The 22572-nt window shown below is 53.0% G+C and overlaps 1 protein-coding gene across 3 annotated transcripts in view; it reads left to right on the forward strand.

Annotated features, from left to right (window-relative positions):
• The window catches only part of KLHL29 (kelch like family member 29), a 295222-nt gene that overhangs the window by 72366 nt on the left and 200284 nt on the right, over positions 1-22572 (forward strand). For 2 of the 3 annotated variants that reach the window (XM_066236180.1, XM_066236181.1), the window contains exon 2: positions 5808-5912. The gene's annotated coding sequence lies outside the window, so the exon portion shown is untranslated. Of the gene's footprint in view, positions 1-5807; positions 5913-22572 lie in introns of those variants that run through there. The other variant, XM_066236179.1, reaches the window with a different exon arrangement.

The raw sequence follows: 22572 nt of genomic DNA on the forward strand, positions 1-22572 counted from the left end.
AGAGTCTTGGCATGATGTGACTTAGGTTCCAATTGGGCTGCAGGTTCCTTATCTGCTCATTCTCGGTGTCCAAATGAGATGAGAGGGACCCGGAGAAGGGCCACCAAGAAGCCTCCCTGGGTGACACGCGTGCCGTTGGTGACATTCTCTTATTGTGATTTGCCTCAAGAGTGTCTGTATTCTGGAGAGGAGTTTTCAGGAGGAAACGGAGAGAAGGCAGGTGGGAGGGGGCCTGGGGTGGGGCCTGGTGGTGTCCAGTCACAGATGCAGAGGGGAGCTCCAGTGTCTGAGGGACAGGAGGCCCGCGCAGCACAGGACACTGGGGAGAGGCCGGGTCTCCTGAGTTCTCTGGGGCCATGCCCCTGGGGGGGTGCGCTGTTTCTGTGATCCAGGTGGGAGGTGGGGAGGCCTAGACCTGGACAGCATAGTGGGGATCGGAGAGGACAGGTCACTGTTCCGAACAGTGCTGAGTGTGGCAGGAACCAGAGGGAGGAGGAGGATGGGGGCTTTGAGGACAGGGAGGCGGCAGTGCCGGTCCCTGAGATAGGGGTCCAGACAGAGCAGATTTGGAGAAAGTCAGTCAGTTCATCCATGCTGCGTCAGCGGCGGGAGGGAAGTGGAAACTGATTCTGGGCGTGGGAAAAGGGAGCAAACACCCTCAGATGTGACCAACAGTTGATGACTCTCCGAAGCGCCACCCTACCCGACAAAACCTTACGCCTGAGAATTGAATGTCTTTCATTAGAAAAAAATTTTTTTTTAATTTTTCTCTTGGAGGTGGCTGATAATGAAAAAAGGTTGAGAAAACACAAAGTTATTAGTAGTGGAGAATCTGTGAAGTGCCTTCCTGCTGAGAGAGGTTTGTGGTTGGATGTAGGGGGTAGTCTGTGGCCTCTCTGTGGAGAAGGGAATGCAGTCACCCCCCAAACATCTGGGGGCTTCAGGAAGTGGGCAGTGGGGCCTAGGGGGACGCAGTCGGTCACAGGGTTGGTGTGAGCTCACCCAGACTGATTGGAATGAGGACTTCTGCTGCTACCTCTACTTCTGTTCAGCCCGGAGATGGTGACGTCAGGGTGAACCCAAGACAACCCTGATCTCATCACTGGGGGCCCCGGACATAAGGTGGCCGGGTAATTTGGAACAAGGGATGAGAGGCACAAATCTGGATTTCCAGTTCTACCTCCCTTTCTTCCTCATTATTTGCCATTTAACTTTGAGCAATTCTTGTTTTCCACCAGCCTTGGTCTCCTCGTGTATAAAAATGGGAACTATAGTAGTGATCAGCTCACCAACGTGCTAGAAGATGTGAGAAAATGTGAGGGCGTCGGGCACAGGCCACCTTGGGCATGATGAAAATGTTATTACGTCTCCATCAGAAGTCAAGGCCTCCGAAGCTCCTTTCTTTGGACAACATGTGCGCACTCGGAAGCTTGCCAGGCCCTGCATCCCAGGCACTGAGGATAAGTAATGGGTCTCCTCAGTGGCCAGTTCTGGCTCCTTAATGGAAAGAGGAAATTTCTGCATTGCGCTGGATGGGTTGTCCTAGGTACTCCATCTTTGCGTCTTCCTCCGCCGCCCCTCCCCCCCTTTAAAAGCCATGCTTTCCGGAGGGGCCCCGTGGCCCCATGACCTGTCATGGACCTGATGGATAAACCTTCTGAGAGCGTTTATTTTGGAGTTGGCACAACGCCCGCAAGCTCTGGTGAACCCATGGCTGATATTATTAATAGATGTCTTGTTTTCCTCTCCTCTTTAAAGAGAACGTGAGTGAGAGCGGCCCTTGCAGGGTACATTCAGCACGGACATCCGTGTCCTCACCCGCACGGACAGGAGGGGGTGGGGGCGGGAGCTGGTTGCCTCACTGCAGTTTTCAGCCTCCAGTTCCTTTGCTTTTTTCTTCCAAGGAAGAAAGAGTCTTCATTTCCCGGCTGGTTGAGGGGTGGTGAGTGACTCCGTGCTGGAGCCATAATTGGGTAGCGTGGTCAAGACCCAGGCACGGCTGCTCTGTGATCCTGCATCAAACAAGAGAATCCCTGCTGGGTTTCTCCTATCTTAAGGCAGTTTCTTTCCCAAAAAAATTGATCTCTTTTACAAGGAAATTTTTTCAAAAAATGCTGGGGCCCTTGTTTATATTTCTTTTGGCTATTAATTTGCTTATTTATAGACTTACACTTAGAAAGGATCTCAAACATTTCTTTGAGTTTAATTTTCAAGAACTCCTAGCATTTAGCCAGTTATTAACCCAAAAGGCCCACTGAAGAGTCTTGCTTCCATATTGGTCTTTATGCCCTGTCACACGCAGTTAGCATCTCTCAAGTTACTTGGGAACATGAATAACGTAAGACCCATTTCATAGGCATTGACTTATTACCTCTTGTATTTTTAAAACGAGATGCAAAGAGTCCTTCATCTTTTAGCTTTTTAATTTTATTGTCCTTAAGCTTGGAAGCTGTCCTTTGATGATGAAGAGAAAGGGTCAATTTGACCAGAGATGTCAAAAGTCAAGTTCCAAGGTAGCACCTTCCTCTCATCTGAAAGTGGAAACCTAACCTCTCTCCACGTGGTCTCCTGGGTTCATTCCTGAGATTCATTCCTCTACGCAATGACCTTTGAAAAACTTAAGCTTTCATGATATTAACTTGGGAACCAAATTATTACTAGAAATCAGTTTCTAGTCATTTATTTTAAAAACCACTTGAAATGCCATGCATCTCGTTAGCGTAGAACACGCTCAAGTGCATGGATATAGTTTCTTGGCCTCCGAAGAAGAAAGAATAATGAATGAATGGTCCGTTATACACCGCCATGTGAGGGCGCTGAGGAGCAGGACTCAAATATTAAGGTAATGTCTGTTCTCAGGATGCCTAGGGTTTGACAGCAAGGAGTGGAGGTGGGGGAGAAGGAAGACGTGCAAGAAGAGGAAATAAATAAGACCACTGAGACACACACTAATGCCAGTGTGAGCTGAGGGCACTTAGAGAAACCCCTTAAGGGAGGAGCTCCCGGCCAGGGTGGGCAAAGACGTCTTGAGCGGGGTATTCATTACGTGAGACTTAGTGGGTGATAGCAAGACTGAGATGTTGATGCTGAGCATGAGGATGAGGGTTATGTACCAGTGTCTCTAGTTTTAAGAATGGGAAAGGAAGGTTTACAGGAATTTAGTAACTTTGCCATGTCATCAAGAGTAAGAGGCAGTGTTGGAATTCTAATTCAGATCTGTCTGTTTCCAAAGCCCTGCTTTTAACCATCTCTGAGAATGTATCCCTCAGGGTCTCAACAGGAAAAGACACATTCATATGTGTGATTTGAAGAGAGTCAAACAGAAAGGACTATTTACAAAGGTGTAGGCACAGTGTGAAGATATCATAACAGGGTGATACCCCAGGGCTCATAATGGGTGTGGGCGTATTATGGGCTCTAAGTTAAAGGGGTAGAGAGGGAGCAGTGGGCAGCCCTCCCTCGCCAGCCAGAGCCGTGACCTTCAGCTGAGGGACACGGCCAGCCCGTGAAGTCACTACAGCAAAGGGAAATGGCGGGGGGGGGGGGGCAGTCTCCAGCCGGCGCCTCCACTGGCTGAACCTAACCAGAGTTGTGCCGAGTCTCAGAGCTCCAGCGATGCCCTCCTCACAGATCAGGTGAGCCTCCCGAGGCCCAGGATGGGAGGAGAGCACCTGGAGGGGGAGGCAGAAGCTAGCTAGCACAGCCTGGGATATCTAACGCGTCAGCTCTTGTTAGGATCTTCTTATGAACACGATAGGGAGAAGTCCCAATGAACTGGGCTTTGCATGAGATTTATTTTTGTTCAGAATCTCATTTGAGTTATGTCCTCTAGAAATGGCCTCTGGGGGCCACCAAGGAGGAAGGAAGAGGCCATTGTCATCAGAACAAGTTAGACAGCCTGGCGGCTGGCCTCCCTCTGAACTCCTGCCTGGCCTGTGCCGTATTCATCCCACACAGCCTGGAGAGTTGACCACCTGGGTTAAGCTGACATCGGCTTCAGGGAGGTCTTTCTCAGGAGAATGGGAGCTCCTTCTAAACCTTGGTGGCCAGGATCTTTGGGCTCTTAATTAGCTAATAGCCTTTACAGTGGCTCCCCTCCCTAGCCTTACCTCCCTGGTCCGACCACAGGGCCTCTTGCCTCCACCGGGAACAGCCATGCTCCCACCAGTGTTTGCACTTGCTCTTCACTGTGCCCGGAACGCTGTCCCCAGGGACCTGCACACCCCACCCCCTTCTCACCTTCATGTATGCGCACACTCCGTATTCTCACGGGCTTACCCTGACCACCACCCCCAAAACGGCACCACAGTCCCCCAACACACACGCCTAGTTTTATTTCCTCTCTAATAAGTACCATTGACCACAATTTGTACTTCTTTTTGTTCCTGTTGATTGTGTTGTGTGCCCATCTCCCAAAGTCAAACCATTTCCCATCACTGTGGATGTATTTGTCCCTGTTTCTGCCCCCACTTCTGGAAGATGAGCGCCATGAGGCAGGGGTTTTTGTTTTCTGTGTTGTTTGCTCCTGTATTCCCAGTACCTAGATGACAGCCTGACACAGAGCAGGCCTCAATAAATATCTATGGAGTGAATGGATGCATAAATGAATGAATGAGATTCTCAAGGATCTAAAAATGGTCTGACCACTGTCTCCCAGACCTCTCTCTTCACCAGCACATATCTACCAAAGATCTTTCCCAGAAATACATCGATCATCTCATTATCGCCAGTACTGTCAATACTTTGTGGCCAAAAGCATAGACTCAGGCACGGGTTTCATATATCCTTGGAGAAAAGCACTCGGGACCTCAGCTCTGTGTCAGAACTAAGTAGTGACCGGGGCTTACTTGGCTGCCCCGCGGTGCTTATTTCTTCACCGTAAAGGGAACACGCTCTCCTTGGGGAAAATAATATTTTTGCCACCTTCAGCTTTAAAATGGCTATTTGATATGGCTGGTGTGTGCATCTGTCAGTGGCGGCTGAAAAAGCTTAGGTTGGGAGGCTCCAAGAAAGACCCGTCGTGTTGTCGGAGAGAAGCCCGTTGTAAGGTGGAATCTGTTTACAATAACTTATTTACCTGTCCAAATCCTTCATATCACATTATAGCTTTCGTCTGCTATCGGGGACTCTGGAGTGCTAAGAGGAAAAAGGAAAATCAATTGATAATGATATATTCAGTTTAGAAAAATATATTGATTCCCAGGTAATGACAGTCGTGCATTTTTGCAGGGGAGGATGCCATTTCCTGTCATGAAGATGGCTTTCTCATAGATTACATGTGAAAGAGAGGACCAGGAGCAGCCCTGCCTCTCCGGAGTAGATATTCTTTCTTCTAGGTGTTTTTCTTTTTTAAAAAAGCTCTCCAGGGAACCCGTCTTTCTTCAAGGTCTTCTTGCCCATTGTCCAAAAAAAAAAAAATTATTTGTTTTGTTTTAATTCTGGTGTCTATGTCCTATTTTCTTTTCAGCCTTAGATGAAAGACTTTAATTTCTTACTATTTCCTATCTCTGGGATTTCTTGGTTTGGATCAGATGGAAGTCAGTACCATTACTCTCTCCCTTGTTCAATGTTAATGGTTCCATTTTGGGGATCAGGGCTTTGGATGTTTGGGGGGGGGAGGGATAGTAGTGTCTGCTCCTGGGGTTCTCTGCAGCCCACTTGGGCCCACCCTGTGTGAGACAGCCACAAATCCAGTATAGGGACAAGCTTCCACTCAGGGTGATCCAAGATACTGGAGTCCCACAGAGACCTTGGCAAGGGGATACCTTTTCCCCACCCCACCCCACCTTTTTTCCTTCTGTTTCCAGACTGTCTGGACTCCTGGTGATGCTTACACTGTGCTGAGTGTTGGTGGCCATCGAGGGTGCATCCTGGGGACGAATCCTGAGCTTTCCAGAGACGGACGGTGCAAGGTAGGTCTTCTGAGCTGAGGAATAAGAAAGACATCAGACCTGGGCACAGCCAGTGTTCTCTAACACTGATTTTGTGGGGGAAGGGAGGAAAATGCAGCTGGGTCTCTCATCCTTCTAGTGGCTGACATCTTGCCATAGATGTGGGACCAACTGGTGCTCAGAGCCTAGCTAAGCCCCTGGCCCTGATCTTTCCGGAATCAACCTCCTAGTGTGTTAAAGCTCTTCTGCACTTTCCTGGGTCTTGGGGTCGTCATGACATTGAAGCTGAGGGTGGCCAGTGGTTAGGTGACCTTTATTTAAGCTCCTCAAAACTGTAATTCTTCTTTTGTAATTTAACTTTCCTCGCGAATAAAATAGCATTATTGTCATTAAAATATTTGTTCATGATAAAAGTGTTTGAAAGATAGTACCTAAAATTATATGAATTATTATAATCCTGAGAAACAACAATTTTAGTGTCTCTTTCTGGGCTTTTTTCCTGGATACATTCATAAAGTGTGCATGCAAACATGTACACACATGTGCACACATGCTTAGGTATACACACACATGCACACATGCTCAGGCATGCACACACACATGCACATATGCTCGTGCATGCACACACATGCTTAGGCGTTCACACACACACAAATGGGATTGCACTATATGTACTGCTTGATGACATGTTGTTTTTACTCCATAGCATATCACAGGTACCTTTTTTATGTCAGTAAATAGAAATCTATAGTGTTTTTAAAGGCTTTATATATATATATATACACACACAATTATATATGTATATATAAAACTTTTGAAACATATATGTACATATATACACACATACATATAATAATCTATATATATATATATGTGCATTTTGTGTGTGTGTGTGTGTGTGTGTGTGTGTGTGTATATCCAGCCATATCCAAGTTCTCTGCTGGCCAGAGAGCTCTCTTTGAACCCAGAGACAGTGGGTTTGGGTCGCGCCCTTCATTCCCAGAGCCCTTGCACAGAGACAAGAAAATGTAGTCCCAGGATCTTAGGTTGTGGGTAGCGTGGTTGTCAGCAGGGAGCAGGAGGAGGCTCCCGGCTGGGCCAGGATCAGCTGCCGTAATGGAAGAAATGTCCACTGTGCAATCCAGCCTGCTGCCACCCAGCCGCCCAGTGGGGGCGGCCAGTGGGGCAGATGGCTTTCTGACCCTGGGAGCTGTTGGCACATGTCCAATGCACCTATGGATCAGCTAGACAGCTGTCCTGGTTGCTTCTGTGACTGTCAGGTTGGAGGAGAGCTGGAGAGCTAGACAGCCAGGCCTAGATCTGGTGACCAGGGCATTCCCAGCTCCGGGGGGCGGGGGGCAGGCAGAAGCAGAGTGAGCGTCCAGGACAAGATTCAGGAGATGGTCTGCATGGAAGCCGGCTTTCCCCGGATATGCCCTTGGTGTGTAGGCACTGTGAGTGTGGTAGGGGAGAAAGGGAGAGAGAAGATGGGAGTGGTGGTTTTGATCATTCTTCTCTTGGGCCTGCTGTACTCCACCAGTGACGGGGGTGGCACAGGGTTCTTGCTCCTCCCAGCCTTCGAGATGCGTGTGCTTCAGGGTGAGGGAGAAGGGGCAGACCTGACAGAGCACACCTCGTATGGCTTCAAATCCCTGCACCCCTCAGACTGAGTCCCCGCTTGAACTCTGCGAGTCTTCCCTACCATGGGGGGAAGGTCCCGGGGATACCGGCCAGTGCCTGTGGGACAGAATCCTGTCTGACTCGTCTGTTCTCCCCTCCACCGCTCCCACCCATCGTGCTGGGGCTCTCAGAAACTACATCGCCGCACACCCCACGCCACCCTTCCTGGGAGCACCGCGGCAGTGGCCTGGAGCTGGGTTGCACTTTGCTCTCACGTGCAGGACTCCCGTTGATTCCCAAGAAGATAGGAAGGTTCCACAGGCCACCATGGCCCCAGGTGCCCATTGGAAGGAGCTATCACTTTCCTGTGGAAACTGGGCCACATCACCGGGCTGTGTGTGTCTTGCTCCAAAATGTAAACATGGAGGGCTGCTCTGCACATGCCAGTGGTTTGATGAAAATCCCCCCATAACCAAGGGTGTGGCCAGAGCCAGCTAACAGGAGTGGCATCTGATGCCTCACTACCATGTGTGACCCTGGCTGGGATGGGGCTCAGAGGAGGCCAAGCTGAGGACCTGGTTTTTGCAGAACCAAGGCTGAGCCAAGCATGGCATTACCTAGGCTTCGGAGGTGACGAAAGGCAGGCGCCAGTCCCCATCCGTGCTGAGGAACACCCCTGCTGTCATCCCCAGCCTCCATCCCTGCGACTGTCTCTCAGCACCGTCCCCAGGCCCTTTGTCCTCTCCAAGTCCTGCATCCTGTGAGGCATTGCAAATGTCTCCAGAACTAACGAGACCTGGAATGGTTCGGCCAGAGAGCACCATGCGCTGAGCCTGGCACTTGCGTGTTCACAGCAGCCTCACTGGGCAAAGCTGAAGGTGCCCTTGCTGACCGCACCTCGTCCTTTCCGTCCTCACTCCCTCGCTCCAGACAGCCTCGCTTCCTTGGCTCCTGGTCCCTCCACCCTCCTCTTCTGTTGGATCCCTCCCCCTCTGGCCTCCGTGGCTTCCACCTCAAGGACAGACCTGTGGGCAGACGTTTCCATGCGGCTACTACCAAGACGTACACTCTGTCATCCGCTTGTCCTTTGTTCTTGCTGCCTATCCCGGCCCTGCTCAGGGAACATCAGTAGCCCCCACCTCCAGTGGCGATCTGGGCACCGAGACCCCTGAGGGGACCGTATAACCACGCCAGCTGGCTTGGCACAGATGCTTTCTTAGCCAAACCTCAGCCCTGCCCGGGCACCATTTACATGCCACGGGCCCATCCTCTTCCCAGTCCCTGCAGCTGTCCCCACCTTTCCCATGGTTCCCACACCTCCAGCCTGCCCAGCCCCCCTCAGGATCAGCAAAGGGACAATCCTTTGCATGCTGGGTGCATGGGAAAAGGGAGCCCTCTCCCCTCGGCTCAGGTGGGCTGGTCACTCCGTCCTCTGGCCACGCAGCCCTCCTGCGCCAGCTGCCGGTATGGGTAGCTGGTTTTGCCACAAGGCTTCCCTCAGCTCCCTCTCAGCGCTGCCTCTGCCCCCTCTGCATTAGCTGTCCCCAGGGCCTGGTTCTCAGACGGCACCCCTGTCCCAAGGTCCCGACCATTTCTTCAGCTGAGTCCTAAGAATCAGTTACCAACCTGAGTTGCATCTCAAACTCAGCCTGGCCAAAGCAAGGCCACCCCATTGCTCCCTCTGATGCAGTTCTTGCCCTCACATACAGGACTCCTATTGATTCCCAAGAAGATAGGAAGGTTCCACGGGCCAAAGCAAGGTGGGTTGACACCTCAACCCACACCCTTTCTGGGCTGTGAACCTCTTACCTCCTTTGTTTTGGAATCCTTGTCTTCCTTCCTGGACCATGAGCTTAAGGACAGGGACCATTCTTTTATCTGCACGTCATGAGATCAGATGATCTTATTCGGATCAGAGATCACAGGACCAGAGGAGAGAGTGACGTCACACTCAGGGTCATGGGTGGGCCGTTGACTGGGAGGGAGGCCGCTGGGCTCTCATCCCAAGTCCACCATGAACTCTGGGCAAGCCCCACAGGGCTTTCTGAGCCTCAGTCTCCTCGGTTTGCAGTTTAGAAGTCCTGGCTCCCAGGAGAAGATTGACAGGGTCAGAGTGAGGACAGTGCTACCTGGGCCAGCAGTACTTAGCCTACTGGAATGACCCAGAGAGCTTTCAGAAATACAGGTGCCTGAGTCCTTCCCCCAGGCCTTCTAATTTAATTATTCTCATGAGGGTGGGCCTCGGTGTATCTGAAAAAGTTCACCATCACTCTCAACTCAAAGGTGTTAGCAAATTCCTGGATTTAAGCTGTGAGGAATTGAGATGGAAGTTAAGGAGATTTTGCAAAAACAAAACTCCTGGGTAATGTGCAGGTATTTACTCTTTCAGATATTCTAAAATCAACCCCCTGGATCAAGTTGTCTGAAAGCTGGGCACCTTGTCTGTGTCACACCATCAGCCCTGTCCTCTCTGTCCCTCTCACCCCCACAGTGCTTTTACGGGAACCCCGCGGGCTGCCGGAACATCTCGTTTTCTGGAGGACACATCGGTGTGCCCACACTTAGGATTCTGTGTGGTTAATGTTTGTCGTGGCGCCGTGACCCCTTCGCTGGGACCCTTGGGGGAAGTGCCTCTGATTTCAGCACAAATTCTTCTCTGGGGCCATTGTCACAGTGTCTCGTATCTATTCATGTTGTGAGGATCAGATTCTTGTTCGCCTCTTCCAAGTCTAAGCAGTGGCACTCAACTCTGGCTTCTTATTAAAATCACTAGGGAAATGTTTAAAATCCTGATATCTAGGCTTCACACCAGATCAGTTCGGGACAGGACCCAGACATTTGTATTTTTGTGAAGCCCCCCATGAAATTCCAACGGGATGTGAAGGTCAGAGGCGCTGCCACCTGGAGGCCAACCTGTGACCCACCTGTAGCTCACAGATGGGACTTTTCTCATATGGTTTCATGGAGGCGGCCGCCCCTGCACCACTTTCTGCTCCTCTCTTTCCTGCTTTTCATTGGCGTTGTCTTACGTGTATCCTTTTAAGTCACCGGCTGTCCTCTCTGGAAATCAGTGAGGTGAAAGCAAACAGAATAGAAAGCTTCCTGCTTCTCCCTGGCCGGGCCCTGGGCACAGCTTCTGCCCCGGCGAGGCCTCAGAGGAGAGAGGGCTGGAGACCCTGTCCCCACCCGCAGCGCAGGGGGTGCCTCCCTGTTCCTGTCACCCTGCAATGGGGAATCGCGGCCAGTTCTGCCGAGAGCTCCCCATGGCCGAGGGGAGAGGCTCGGTCAGCTCACAGCGTCTGCGTGCTGACACGGGAGTGAGGTCAAGAGGGGACTGGCGGGGCGGTGTCACTCTGCCCAGGACAGTGGCTGTGCCACCCCTGTCTGCCTTCCTCGGTCCGGGAGACTCAGCCCCACGCCGCACAACATGCTGAGCTCATGGGGCAGAGGCAGGAGGTTCCTGGGGGTGGAATCTTCCTCATTTCTGGAAGCAAAGGTGTTCAGAAGGGGGCAGGGGGTGCATGTTTGTCACTGGGGGAGCCTGACGAGCAGGACAGGAGCAGCGCCTTCTGGGAGGCACTTCTGTTCAAAGGAGAGCAGAAGTTTCCGCTGTTTCAACCTGTTCTAGGATGCAGCAAGGCGAACCCTACTCTTGGGCTGCGTCTGCCAGTCCTGACCACCCGGTGACTGCAATAGGAGAGGTCAGAAGGATAAAAAGAGCCCTTTCTCCAGCTGGTGACCGCAGTTATTAAGAAATGAGCATGCCTGGGAACCACTGTGGCTTCCTCTACCACACGGCTTGGCCTCAGAGGTTTGTGCAACATTCCAGATGTGTGACAGTTATAGGGCCCAGCATCCAGCAACTCCGGCCTGTTCTTTGAAGTGCCCAAGGCCCTCCGGGACTCTAGGCCTCAGGAGGTGGCTGCACGGTGCTGATAGTGCACTCCTACCGTGGAGAAACTGAGGCTGGAGACCCACAGCAGTAAGGGAGACACCGTGCAGGGACCTCCATGACCAGGGCCTCTGGGCTGGTCTTTGAAAGGAACTTACAGGCATAGGGTGTGTTGCTGGCCTTGCTGGGGGCGGGGGCAGTATGGGCAGGAGAGGAGCCTCTCCTGGCACAGCTAACCCAATCCTAAAGGCCAACCCACATCACCCATACCGTGCCACCTGGGCCAAAGCTCCTTCCTCCCGCTGCAGCTCCTCACGGGAGCGTGACCAGAGGCTGCCCTGACTCCCTGATCAGGAGAAGGGTGCCGGCCTCTGAGAGGGTGGGACACAGTGACCTGAGGACATCCTCCACCACTCCCGACTTCCCCTGTGCCCTTGGTTTGGCCTCCACTAACAAGCCTCCTCATACCACCAACCAGCTGACCAGCCCTGTGAAGCTGTGGCCCTCAGCCTCTACGAACGCCGCCTGGGCCCCTCCCTTGGTGACGGAGACAAGAGGGGGAACTGAGGCCTCCAGGGCTCCCACGTAGGTCGGAGGACACAGGTCATAGAAGACAAAGGCCAGACCAGTGCCTGGGAAGTTACAGATGACAGTGGAGGAACTGGGACACGCTGGTTTAGAGTGAGAGCTCTCAGATCACACCCCACTAAACCCCAGACCCACACCTTGAAGACCTTGGATAAGTTATCTGGCCTCTCTGAACCTCAATGTGCTTCTCTGTAAAGGGGACGATAACAGTCACCACATCCATAGGCTAACATTGGGAGGGTGCGGAAGAAAGTGCGTGTAGATCACTTAGCACAGCCCTTGGTACTCGGGCAGTGCTCAGTGCCATTGTTGGTATTCCAGAGACTCCACCCTGCCTGAGCGCAGGGGCGGGGTAATGCCTCGGTCAGGGATGGGGAGGGAGGGCTTCAGAGAGGCCCTGCTCCAGCCACTCTTGAGTACGGGCGGCCAACACTGCAGGCGAGGAGGATGCACCGAGGACGCCGCGTCCCACTGCCTGAGCCCTGGCCAAGACTCGTTCCAAATGGATTACTGTTTATTGGCGGCTTATCCCCTCTAGAGTCATAAATTATTTACCAGATAATGACTTCATAATTGTTAATGACTGATGCCCCAAGAACATGCTGACATACCTTCTGAGCCACAGTGTTAATTGTGGCAAAGTCCCAGAAGCCCCCAAGTGGCCACATCCAGAGTGGGGTCTGTCTCCCTCGGGCATCAAACATGAATCTAACCCCCTCACAATAGAGATCAGACAAAACACCCAAGGGTGGGCACGCTGACGCCTCCCTTGAAGGAGCATGTGGGTCCTGAAGAGTATGAATTAAGTCCACAACTCGGTGCGAACTTGGAATAATAGCAAACCCTTGTCTAGAACTCTGTTTGATGCACTATTCTCGGTGCTTTGTTCCATGAACACATCTAATCCCATATGAGGTAGGTGATGTTATAATCCCTATTCTGCAGATGGAGAAACTGAGGCATGGAGAGGTTCAGTATAATCTGGAAGTTGCACAGCTGATAATGGGCAGGAACCGTTCTACAATGCTGTGTATTGTAAGTGTTTCCCAGATGACTGAATAAACTAATATGGTGAGGTCCCTTTGGATATGGGACATGCCTTTCTCAATACGGCCCACATGTGAAATTGAGCATATTGAGACCCTGGGTTGTTCAGCAGAGACCAGGGAGGCCTGTCTTGCTCCTGGACTGTGACGTGTGCGCAGAACAGTGGAAAGGAGAGCGCTGACCTGGGTGCGTGGTGTCCTCTTGGGACAGAGACCTTGGAGGGACAGAGTCAGTCCATTGCCGTGCAGGGGCAGCTGTAAGCTGGTCGGACAGGTATGGTGAGACCGTGAGCAAACAGGTGAGACAGTTTAAATGGGATGCTTCTGAGGAAAGCACACATGCCAGCACTTCTCATTCCAGAGCCTTCTTTGTGCCAAGCTCTGGGGAGGGACCATGACTGAGACAGCCTCTGCCCCCGGGAGACTCCCAGCTGTCTCCCAAGGCAGACTAGAAAGCAGCCAGGTGCCAGGCAAGAGGCTTGTGTGATAGAGAGGAAGCGGAGGGCCCAGGAGCACAGGGAGAGGCCGTGGGAGTTGACTCTCCATTGCCAGTGCCTCTGCAGTGGTTAGTATGTGCCAGCTCTGCAGAGAGCTCCCTGCCCCCCAGAGCTTCCCGGGGGCGGGGAATAAGCCTCGACCACACTGGAGAGTGCAAGGACCGCTGGGGGCCCAAGGAGGAGCAAATGGGTGCTGGAGAGAATAGCCACGTCAGGACATCCGAGGAGAGAAAATTCCCGTGGGTGGTTGGGCTGGGAGCACTTTGCTAGGAGATGGATGGGAGGGGACAGGAGAGGCTCTTCTGGGAGGTTCAGGCTTACCAGGGCGCGTGCCCGGCGGTATGATGCACATGTGCAGGTCAGTCAGGGGCGCAGGGATCTGTCTGGACAGGAGCAGAGGCCTTGCGTGTGTGCGCCCTGGGGGTGGGGCTCACAGGAGGGGAGTCTGGCTCGCTGGTGTGGGGTCGGACTTACTCTCAAGTCGGTAGCGCAGCTGAGCACGCTCCTGTGCAAGATGGCAAAGCACTCTGAGTGCATTTCAGAAAGCCTTGACTGGTGCTAAATAAATAATCGCACTGTTTATTCTGGGATGGAGAGGCAGATGCCTCCTCGCGTGCTAATGGGAGGGCGGGCCTCTCTGGCTGGCTCGTGGGGGCTGCCTCGTGCACATCCGCGAACACTGCCCTGAGAAGGGACCCTGGCTAGACCTCCATGTCCCGACTTTCATCTCCCACTTTCAGCACCAGTCTGTGTGCCTGGAGAAGAGGGCTGGGTTAATTGTTCCCTCCTGCGCTGTGTGACTAGGTGACTTTGTAAAAACGGAAATAGGCTTTTAATGATTTTTGTTGTTGTTGTTGCTACTTTACAAACCAGATGCTTTTATCCAAATGAGTTGCTACAAATCAAAAGGAAGGCCCTGAGGGTTGCTAAGGAGAGACTGTCACACAAGGGCTAGCTCTAGCTCTGAGAATGAAGCTGAAGTCTCCTGTCCCTTCAGCAGTCTGCTCACTTACAAATAAGAGTCAGCACATGGAGTGGCAGCTGTGATTAATGCACCTCTGAGTGGTCCAGGTGCGAGGGCTTACTGAGGGCACTCCAGCCAGTGATGGCAGTTCTGGTTCCTGTTTGTCTTGGTACAGGTGAGTGACAACCTTGGTCTGGCCGACCCATGGTCTTCAGGCCTCTTGGGTCATGGTGGGTGACCCAAGGAAGGACAACCCAGTTGTGACTCTTTTTATATTCTTCCTGGGTGGGGTCAGGATGACACTGAAGCCCAAAGGATGGTCACTCATGCTGGGCTAGACACATAGTAGGTGCTCAACTAATGTTTGTGGAAGACAGGCAGGCACATGATTGACACTGGCTCAGGGCTCTTTAGGCTTCAATACAAGGACTGGCAGTGGACATGGAGGCAGGAGGCATCTCTGGATTAGGAACCAAGAGACAACTCTAGTTTCCATTCTGGTTTGACTGGTTGTGTGACCTTGGGCAAGACAGTGACACTCTCTGGGCCTCTACTGCTGCTTGGTATAATAAATGGCAGTAATAATCCCTCTGACCCCACCCCCCTCTGGACCAAGTACAGGGAATTATGTGAAAACACTTAGCAAACTAAAAGTACTAGGTCACAGGAAGAGGTAAAATAAGTCCTTGGACTCTCTAACAAATTGGGGTGGGGGGGCAGTGACTGCCCAGAGCATGAGTCTCTGAGCTCTCTTATTTTTCTATACCTCCAGGCCTTTGCACGAACTGTTCTCTTCCCCACCCCAAACCTAGACTTCAATTTCCAGCTTACAGCCACCTCTTCCTGAAAGCTTGTGGTTCTGACCACGCTACATTGCTGAGCGCCCTCATCCCTTCCAATGTGAGTTCTGAATCAGGGCTTTTGCCTCATATAGTCACTGCTGTGTCCCCAGTGCCTAAAATGATGCCTGACACATAGTAGCTACTCAAGAAATAATTGTTGAGTGAATGAGTTGTCCTCTCTAACCCTTTGTATAAATTCTTGTTGTAGTATTTATTAAATCTTATAGGAATACATTTTCTTGCTGGTCTCCCCACTGGATTGCTAGCTCTTTGAGGTCAGGGCTTTTTGTCTGACCCTGCTGGGTCCCGAACCTAGAACAATACACACTGTGGCTGAAGAAATGAAGGAATAAATGGTGGTGGAGGGAGCCCCATCTCTCCTGCAACTGTCATATTATGAGAGAAAGAGAGCACATTTATGAGTAGAATACAAAAAACTTAAAAGTTCTTTTGAATGACCTGTGACTCATCAAAAAGGAACAGAAAGAAGCTCAAGAACTTGAACATGTCTTCACACGGTCACGGGACAAATGTAGGTGCTTTCCTGAGCAGGACTCTGGCAGGGCACCTACTAGCCTCGTCGGCATTTTTGTGCAAATTAGAAATAGCACCCCCCCCCCGCCCTCTGAGCACGCAGCATGCACTGCAAAGCTTGCAGAGTGCAGGCTGGGTGTCACCCTCATGCCCGCCTGAGCCAGGTGCCCTCCGGCAGATCCAGACTCCCAATGGTGCCCGCAGCCCTGTGCTCTGGGGCAGGTGCAAGGTAAGGAAGGAGACAGGTCACCTGGAAAATCAAACTTGGCCACAAAAATAAACTCTGAGGTTTGCAGATAAGCTATTTCGAGCCCGGGTGCCAAACGAGGCTTGATAGCTATAGCGAGCTGCTGTATACGCCGCCCCAGAGGAACCGCTCTGTGTGTCTGCTGTTCCTGAACACCTCTGCTTCCAGAAATGACGAAGATTCCACCCCCAGGCACCTCCTGCCTCTGCCCCATGAGCTCAGCATGTTGTGCGGCGTGGGGCTGAGTCTCCCGGACCGAGGAAGGCAGACAGGGGTGGCACAGCCACTGTCCTGGGCAGAGTGACACCACTCCGCCAATCCCCTCTTGACCTCACTCCCGTGTCAGCACGCAGACGCTGTGAGCTGACCGAGCCTCTCCCCTGGGCCGTGGGGAGCTCTCGGCAGAACTGGCCGCGATTCCCCATTGCAGGGTGACAGGAACAGGGAGGCACCCCCTGCGCTGTGGGTGGGGACAGGGTCTCCAGCCCTCTCTCCTCTGAGGCCTCGCCGGGGCAGAAGCTGTGCCCAGGGCCCGGCCAGGGAGAAGCAGGAAGCTTTCTATTCTGTTTGCTTTCACCTCACTGATTTCCAGAGAGGACAGCCGGTGACTTAAAAGAATACGCGTAAGACAACGCCAATGAGAAGCAGGAAAGAGAGGAGCAGGAAGTGGCGCAGGGGCGGCTGCCTCCATGAAACCATATGGAAAAAGTCCCATCTGTGAGCTACAGGTGGGTCACAGGTTGGCCTCCAGGTGTGGCAGCGCCTCTGACCTTGGTCCCCTGTTGGAATTGCCTCAGGCTGCTGGTGACTAATGTGAGACACTCTAAATCTTACTTGCCCCAAAAGTTGGAGGGGCCCACCACCGTGTTCAGGGCTTGGTTCTGTGGACCCTCTGCTTCCTGTCACTCTGGCAGCTGTGACGTGAGGCCCCGTGGTGCTGCTCTCAGGATGTAAGGAGGCTTCCACATCCAGCCACTGGGACATGACTCTCCATAGCCGCCCAGTTGTGGATGGATTGACAGCAAACAAAACTATGAGTTAGGGCCCGGGAGGGGAGGCTTCAGGAGGGGGAAATTGGCCTCCGTTGTGAGGCAGCGCGCACGGCATGTCGGTGGGCTGTAGCGATAGAGCCTCCAACCTTCTAGCAGCTCCCAGAAACACTGCGCTGACACATGTTCCCGTGATCTGCCCTCCTGCTCTCAGCGAGGGAGCCACGGGGCTGCTAAGCGATGCACCGCAGGGAGGCGAGGACCTGCCAGGCCTGCTGTCACTCTCCCGTCCTGCATCAGCCCTGGGGACGGATCAGCCTTGACACTGAAGCTGCTCCCAGAGATCTCCAGGGAAGGAAATTCCATCAGCTCCCAGAGTCCCCATTCCGGTGGCTCCTGCAGACTTTTCTTCTATCTGACCTAAATCTCCCTGGCTGCAATTGAAGCCCATTTTCCCTTGTTTTGCTTTGAGTGGAAATGGAGAGCTGCGAGTCCCCAGCTGCCTCGTACCTCTGACGGAGCTGAAGCCCTCTCCGAAGCCCGCCCTGTTGAGTCCCCACCCACTGAGGCCTCCACGGAACAGCTTTCGTATTATTGCGGGAGACAGGCCCCATCTCGGGGAGCCTGGGGATGGCAAAGCCCCTCTGATGGGTGCAGCGTCGAGGTGGCCCCTGGGGTGAATGGGGGAACACAGCGGAGAAGGGCCTGTGCACAGACCGGCATCACACAGGGATGTGCTGGGAGGGACTCTGGCCAGGACGCTGGGGACCTGCCTGCCGGAGGAGGGGTGTCTGCAGCACCTGCTGGGGAATGAGAGAGAGGGCCCTTCAGGGAAATGTGGGAAAATTCTCATCCACTCCAGGTCCCACGTTTGGGTTTGAGGAAATCATTTTTTTCCTCATTCCCCTTTCTCCCAGCACCTGAACAGCCTTTTTTCCAGCCTGAGCGGCTGGTGGCGGAAGGGGAGCTCCACACCCTAGGCATTTGCGCGCCTGCACGATCTGCAGTGTTTCTGTTGGCCTTTTGATCTCCTGGACCCGTAGGTCTCCATCTTGTTTTTGTGCCTCTTTACTTCTGGGAACAAACAGCCCCCACTTGTTTCTGCTAAACATAAGCTATTTTGTAGGCCATCAAAGCCAGTTCCCAGAAGAGTTGGGTTCATAGGAGGAAAAAAAAATTTTTTTTTAAATTTGATTGTAAAACAGTAGGATTCAGCTAAGTTCTGGGTTTGAAAGGCAGTGCTGTGAGTGTGCCCCACAGCGCTGAGGAGGGCGCAGGGACACCGGCCTAGCATCCCCGCTTCCCCGAGGCCGCTGGAAGCACAGCCTTCCTGCCCTGTAGGAAAAATGGATGGAAACTGAATCCCTTTTTCCTATGCGGTTATCTAACTGAAATCCTGAGATGTGAGCAACGTCACTAAACTTTTTGTTTCCATTGCTTGTCAAGAGCTCCCTCCAAACTAACTTGGCTTCAACACGAAGGAACAAAGGAAAAAATTGATTAAGTTTAAATAATGGAATTGCCATTAATAGCTTCCATAAAAGATGATTGATTCTGACTTGGATTTGTGGGAAGTGGGGGCTCATAAGAGTAAACAGAGTGACAGTCGTTCAATATTAATGCGCTTTATGTACCCACCCCCTTCAGGGCCGGTTAACTAGATGGGCTCCTGGCCTACCCCTTCCCCCGTGCCAGCAGCTGGGTAACAGGGGCCTCTGGAGGTGGGGAGGGCAATCCGGGCCCAGTCCAGATTCCCAGGTGCCAGTCTAGGAAGCCAGGCTGCACCCCCCTTCCTTCACATCATTAGATCCTAATATGAAAATGACTGCCCTTTTTATCACGAGGCAGCAGGTGCCCCAGCCCCTGGGGGCCCAGCAGCTTTCACCCACTTCCCCTAGTTGGACTGAGGCCCCCCGAGGGGCTCTCCCTCTCCCTGTGCCCTTACAGGCTCCTCCCTTCACCTGGCATGCACAAGCGGGTGCCTGTAGGAACAATGTCAGCCTCTAGTGCTGTCGTGCTCACAGCCCAGGGCTCAGAAGGACAGACCTTCAGTGCAGGGACCTGTGGGCTGGGGGTTTCGGAGGAGTTTCTCCAGTGACTCTATACCTGCTGGCTTGTAAGAAGGTGGAGGTGAGGCCTGCATCCCACAGGAAGTGGTGGCAGAGCTGGAGTGACCTCCAGCTCCTGGGAGAGCCAGGTGATTGAGCGGCTTGGGGGACGTCGATCACGTGGCTGTCACCATGTGCATGGCTTCCACTCGTGCCTGCCTCCCTCCCAGCAGGGCCGTGAGCTCTGCGCCCACTCCTCTCACTCCCAGGGGGCTGCCTCTTTCGTCCCCATCCTGTGGTTTGAAACCCTTATCACTGTCTTCCAGTCCTCCAGGTGCTATTGATCTGTCCCTCAGCTATGAACGGGCAGCTCCCAGATCTACCCGCAGGGTCTGTCCAACATGCCGCCCGGCCCCTCCCCGGGAGACCCCTCAGGAGCCACCAGGCCTCACAGAACTGATCGCCTGTCTTCCAGCCCGCTCCTCTTCCTCAGCACCCCACCTCTGGGATGGCCACACCCTCTGCCCTGCCCCCGAATCAGACATGTGGAGTGTCTCCAGCCCTGTCCCTGTCACTCTCCAGAGTCTCCGACGTCTGTACGCTAAAGCCCAGAATCTATCTGCCTTTAGAAACCCGCATGGCCCCCATGCCAACAGCACCGTCCGTGGCCACATGGCAGTTCTGTAAGCCCGCATGGCCCCCATGCCAACAGCACCGTCCGTGGCCACGTGGCAGTTCTGTAAACCCGCACGGCCCCCATGCCAACAGCACCGTCTGTGGCCACGTGGCAGTTCTGTAAACCCGCACGGCCCCCATGCCGACAGCACCGTCCGTGGCCACGTGGCAGTTCTGTAAACCCGCACGGCCCCCATGCCGACAGCACCGTCCGTGGCCACGTGGCAGTTCTGTAAGCCCGCACGGCCCCCATGCCGACAGCACCGTCCGTGGCCACGTGGCAGTTCTGTAAACCCGCGTGGCCCCCACGCCGACAGCACCATCCGTGGCCACGTGGCAGTTCTGTACACCACAGGCCCTTTCTGAGCTCCTCCTCCGCCGCCGGGAGCTGTTCCCATAGCCCCTCCAGACCTGCCACCTGGGCCTCGGCCAAGGCAGAGTCAGCCATTCCCCACTTTGTGCTCTGTGACTTGCTGCTCAGACCTTCGGTGCAGGAGAGGAAATGAACCTTCAAGGGCTTCTTGTATCAGACACTCTTGAGGCTGCCCGCCCTTCCCGCACTACCTTCTGGAAATAGCTGCACGCACCCACAACCCCTGTTGCTGATAGCAGCCCTCCAGCCCCGGCTTACTGAGGGGTAGGTTCCTGACTTTCAGGACACCCTTCCACAGAGGGGTCCTGACTTGATGAAATTAGCTAGACCAGTAAGATCTCCCTCCTCTGGCGTGGGAGCAGAGAGCTCCATCTGGAGCCAGCACTTAGGCTAAGTAGTAATATGGATGCACGACAAGGATGATTGTTCTGGGCCCTGTGCATCGCAAGACTGAGTCTCAAAGGCAGCTGCTTGGGGAGGGCAGAAGGGAGCCGATGTCCCGGGAAAAGGAGCACTCTCAGTGAGAGAATGCTCATCGGGGCTGCTCCCTGAAGCTCTTCCTGTTTCCGCCCCTCTGCGGGTGTCCTGCGCACCCGTGCATAGCGCCCTCACGTTCCTCCCTGAAGCTCTTCCTGTTTCCGCCCCTCTGCGGGCGTCCTGCGCACCCGTGCCTAGCGCCCTCACGTTCCTCCCTGGAGCTCTTCCTGTTTCCGCCCCTCTGCGGGCGTCCTGCGCACCCGTGCCTAGCGCCCTCACGTTCCTCCCTGGAGCTCTTCCTGTTTCCGCCCCTCTGCGGGCGTCCTGCGCACCCCGTGCCTAGCGCCCTAACGTTCCTCCCTGGAGCGAGAGCCAGTGTGGGTGGGTTCTCTATAGGGAACCCATGAGCCCCAGGCAGAATAACTACCTTTAGAGCTTTGCAGTAAGACAGGCAAGTAAGAATTACTGAGCTGGTTCCACACACAGACCCTCACCTGCTGTAAAAATTGCTGTTTTTACCTATGAGTCAACTGAGGCCCCAAAATTATACACAATAGGCTCATGGTCACAGGGCCAGTGAAGAAGGACAGAGCCGAGATGCGGGCCAGGTTTCTCACCCATGGCCAAGGGTCCTTCCTTGCCGTCTCTTGTTGCATCTCGTCCTCGTTGGCTGTGTTCTCAGTCCCTTGTCTCCCACTCAGGGCTCTGAAGTCCTTGAAGACAGGAGCTGTGTCTCCCTCACCATCACCCCCCACTGCCCACTGCAGGCCCTGGCACACAGCAGGCCTCAAGTGTCTGGTGGGTACAATTCAGCTTCTCTGCAGCCTCAGAAAAGGCATTTTACTCTGAGCCCCAAGCCAGAACTCGGGTCCTGCCTCTCTCCACTGGGACTGTGTCCCCTTGGGTGGGTCACTGTACTCTCTCCCTCACCTGCAACAGAGACATAACCTGTGTTGTAATGAGCATTTGAACAAGATGATTGCTGGCGTCTTTTCCTGTGTCTCACAGATGCCCTGCCTACCCCCCAGGAACGACGTAAAGTAGAAAAGTTAGAAAGCACTCCACGTGCTCCGCCAGCTGGGGGTTTGCCTCAGCCTGTTCTTGCAAACAGCGCTGCCCTTACCCACGGCCTCGTCGGCTCAGCGCCATTTCCCGAGGCCCCCTCGCTGCAAACTTCTCTCACTGCTCGCCTTTCGGAGGGAGTTGTGCCGCGGCCAGGAGGCCACGGTGCTCACACACCCCTGCTAGCAGCTTCTTCTAATGAGGATGAGTTGCTTACACATTATTTTCATTCTTTAAAAAAAAAAATCAGCTATTAATTTGTCAGAATTATTCATACTTTACTGATATTTTCCATGTATCTAATCAGGGAGCTCATGAATAGAAATGAAACTATTTAAATACAGAGAGGGTGTACATTGTAAGATCTTGTTTCCTCAAGCTGCTTCATAATGCAGTGAATACATTTATTTCTTCCAAAAACAGGTTTTGAAACCATCAGAATTTTTTTAAGTCTTTGATTAAATATGACTCTACTCTGCTGAAGAGTGTGAGTGGCAAGTGTGTGTTTGCACACTTGTGTGTGTGGTCACTTGAAGCATGTACGCTATTTTCTGACTTTCTCCATGGGGACAGGACACTGTTTTCAGTGAGGAAAAGTGGAAGACGCACTTGAATCAAATCTTTAGGATGGATAGGTGGGAATGTGAAAATACAAATTGAAATCAGGCTGAGTAATATTTGAGATCATTATTTTGTGCAGATAGACTTTTAAATGGTTCAGAATTCCAGCCACACTTACCTACGTTGATAGAGGCTTAGCCTGACCAGGCGGTGGTGCAGTGGATAGAGCGTCGAAATGGGACAAGGAGGACCCAGGTATGAGACCC

Source organism: Saccopteryx bilineata, chromosome 6 (genome assembly GCF_036850765.1).
Source record: "Saccopteryx bilineata isolate mSacBil1 chromosome 6, mSacBil1_pri_phased_curated, whole genome shotgun sequence".
NCBI lineage: Eukaryota > Metazoa > Chordata > Mammalia > Chiroptera > Emballonuridae > Saccopteryx > Saccopteryx bilineata.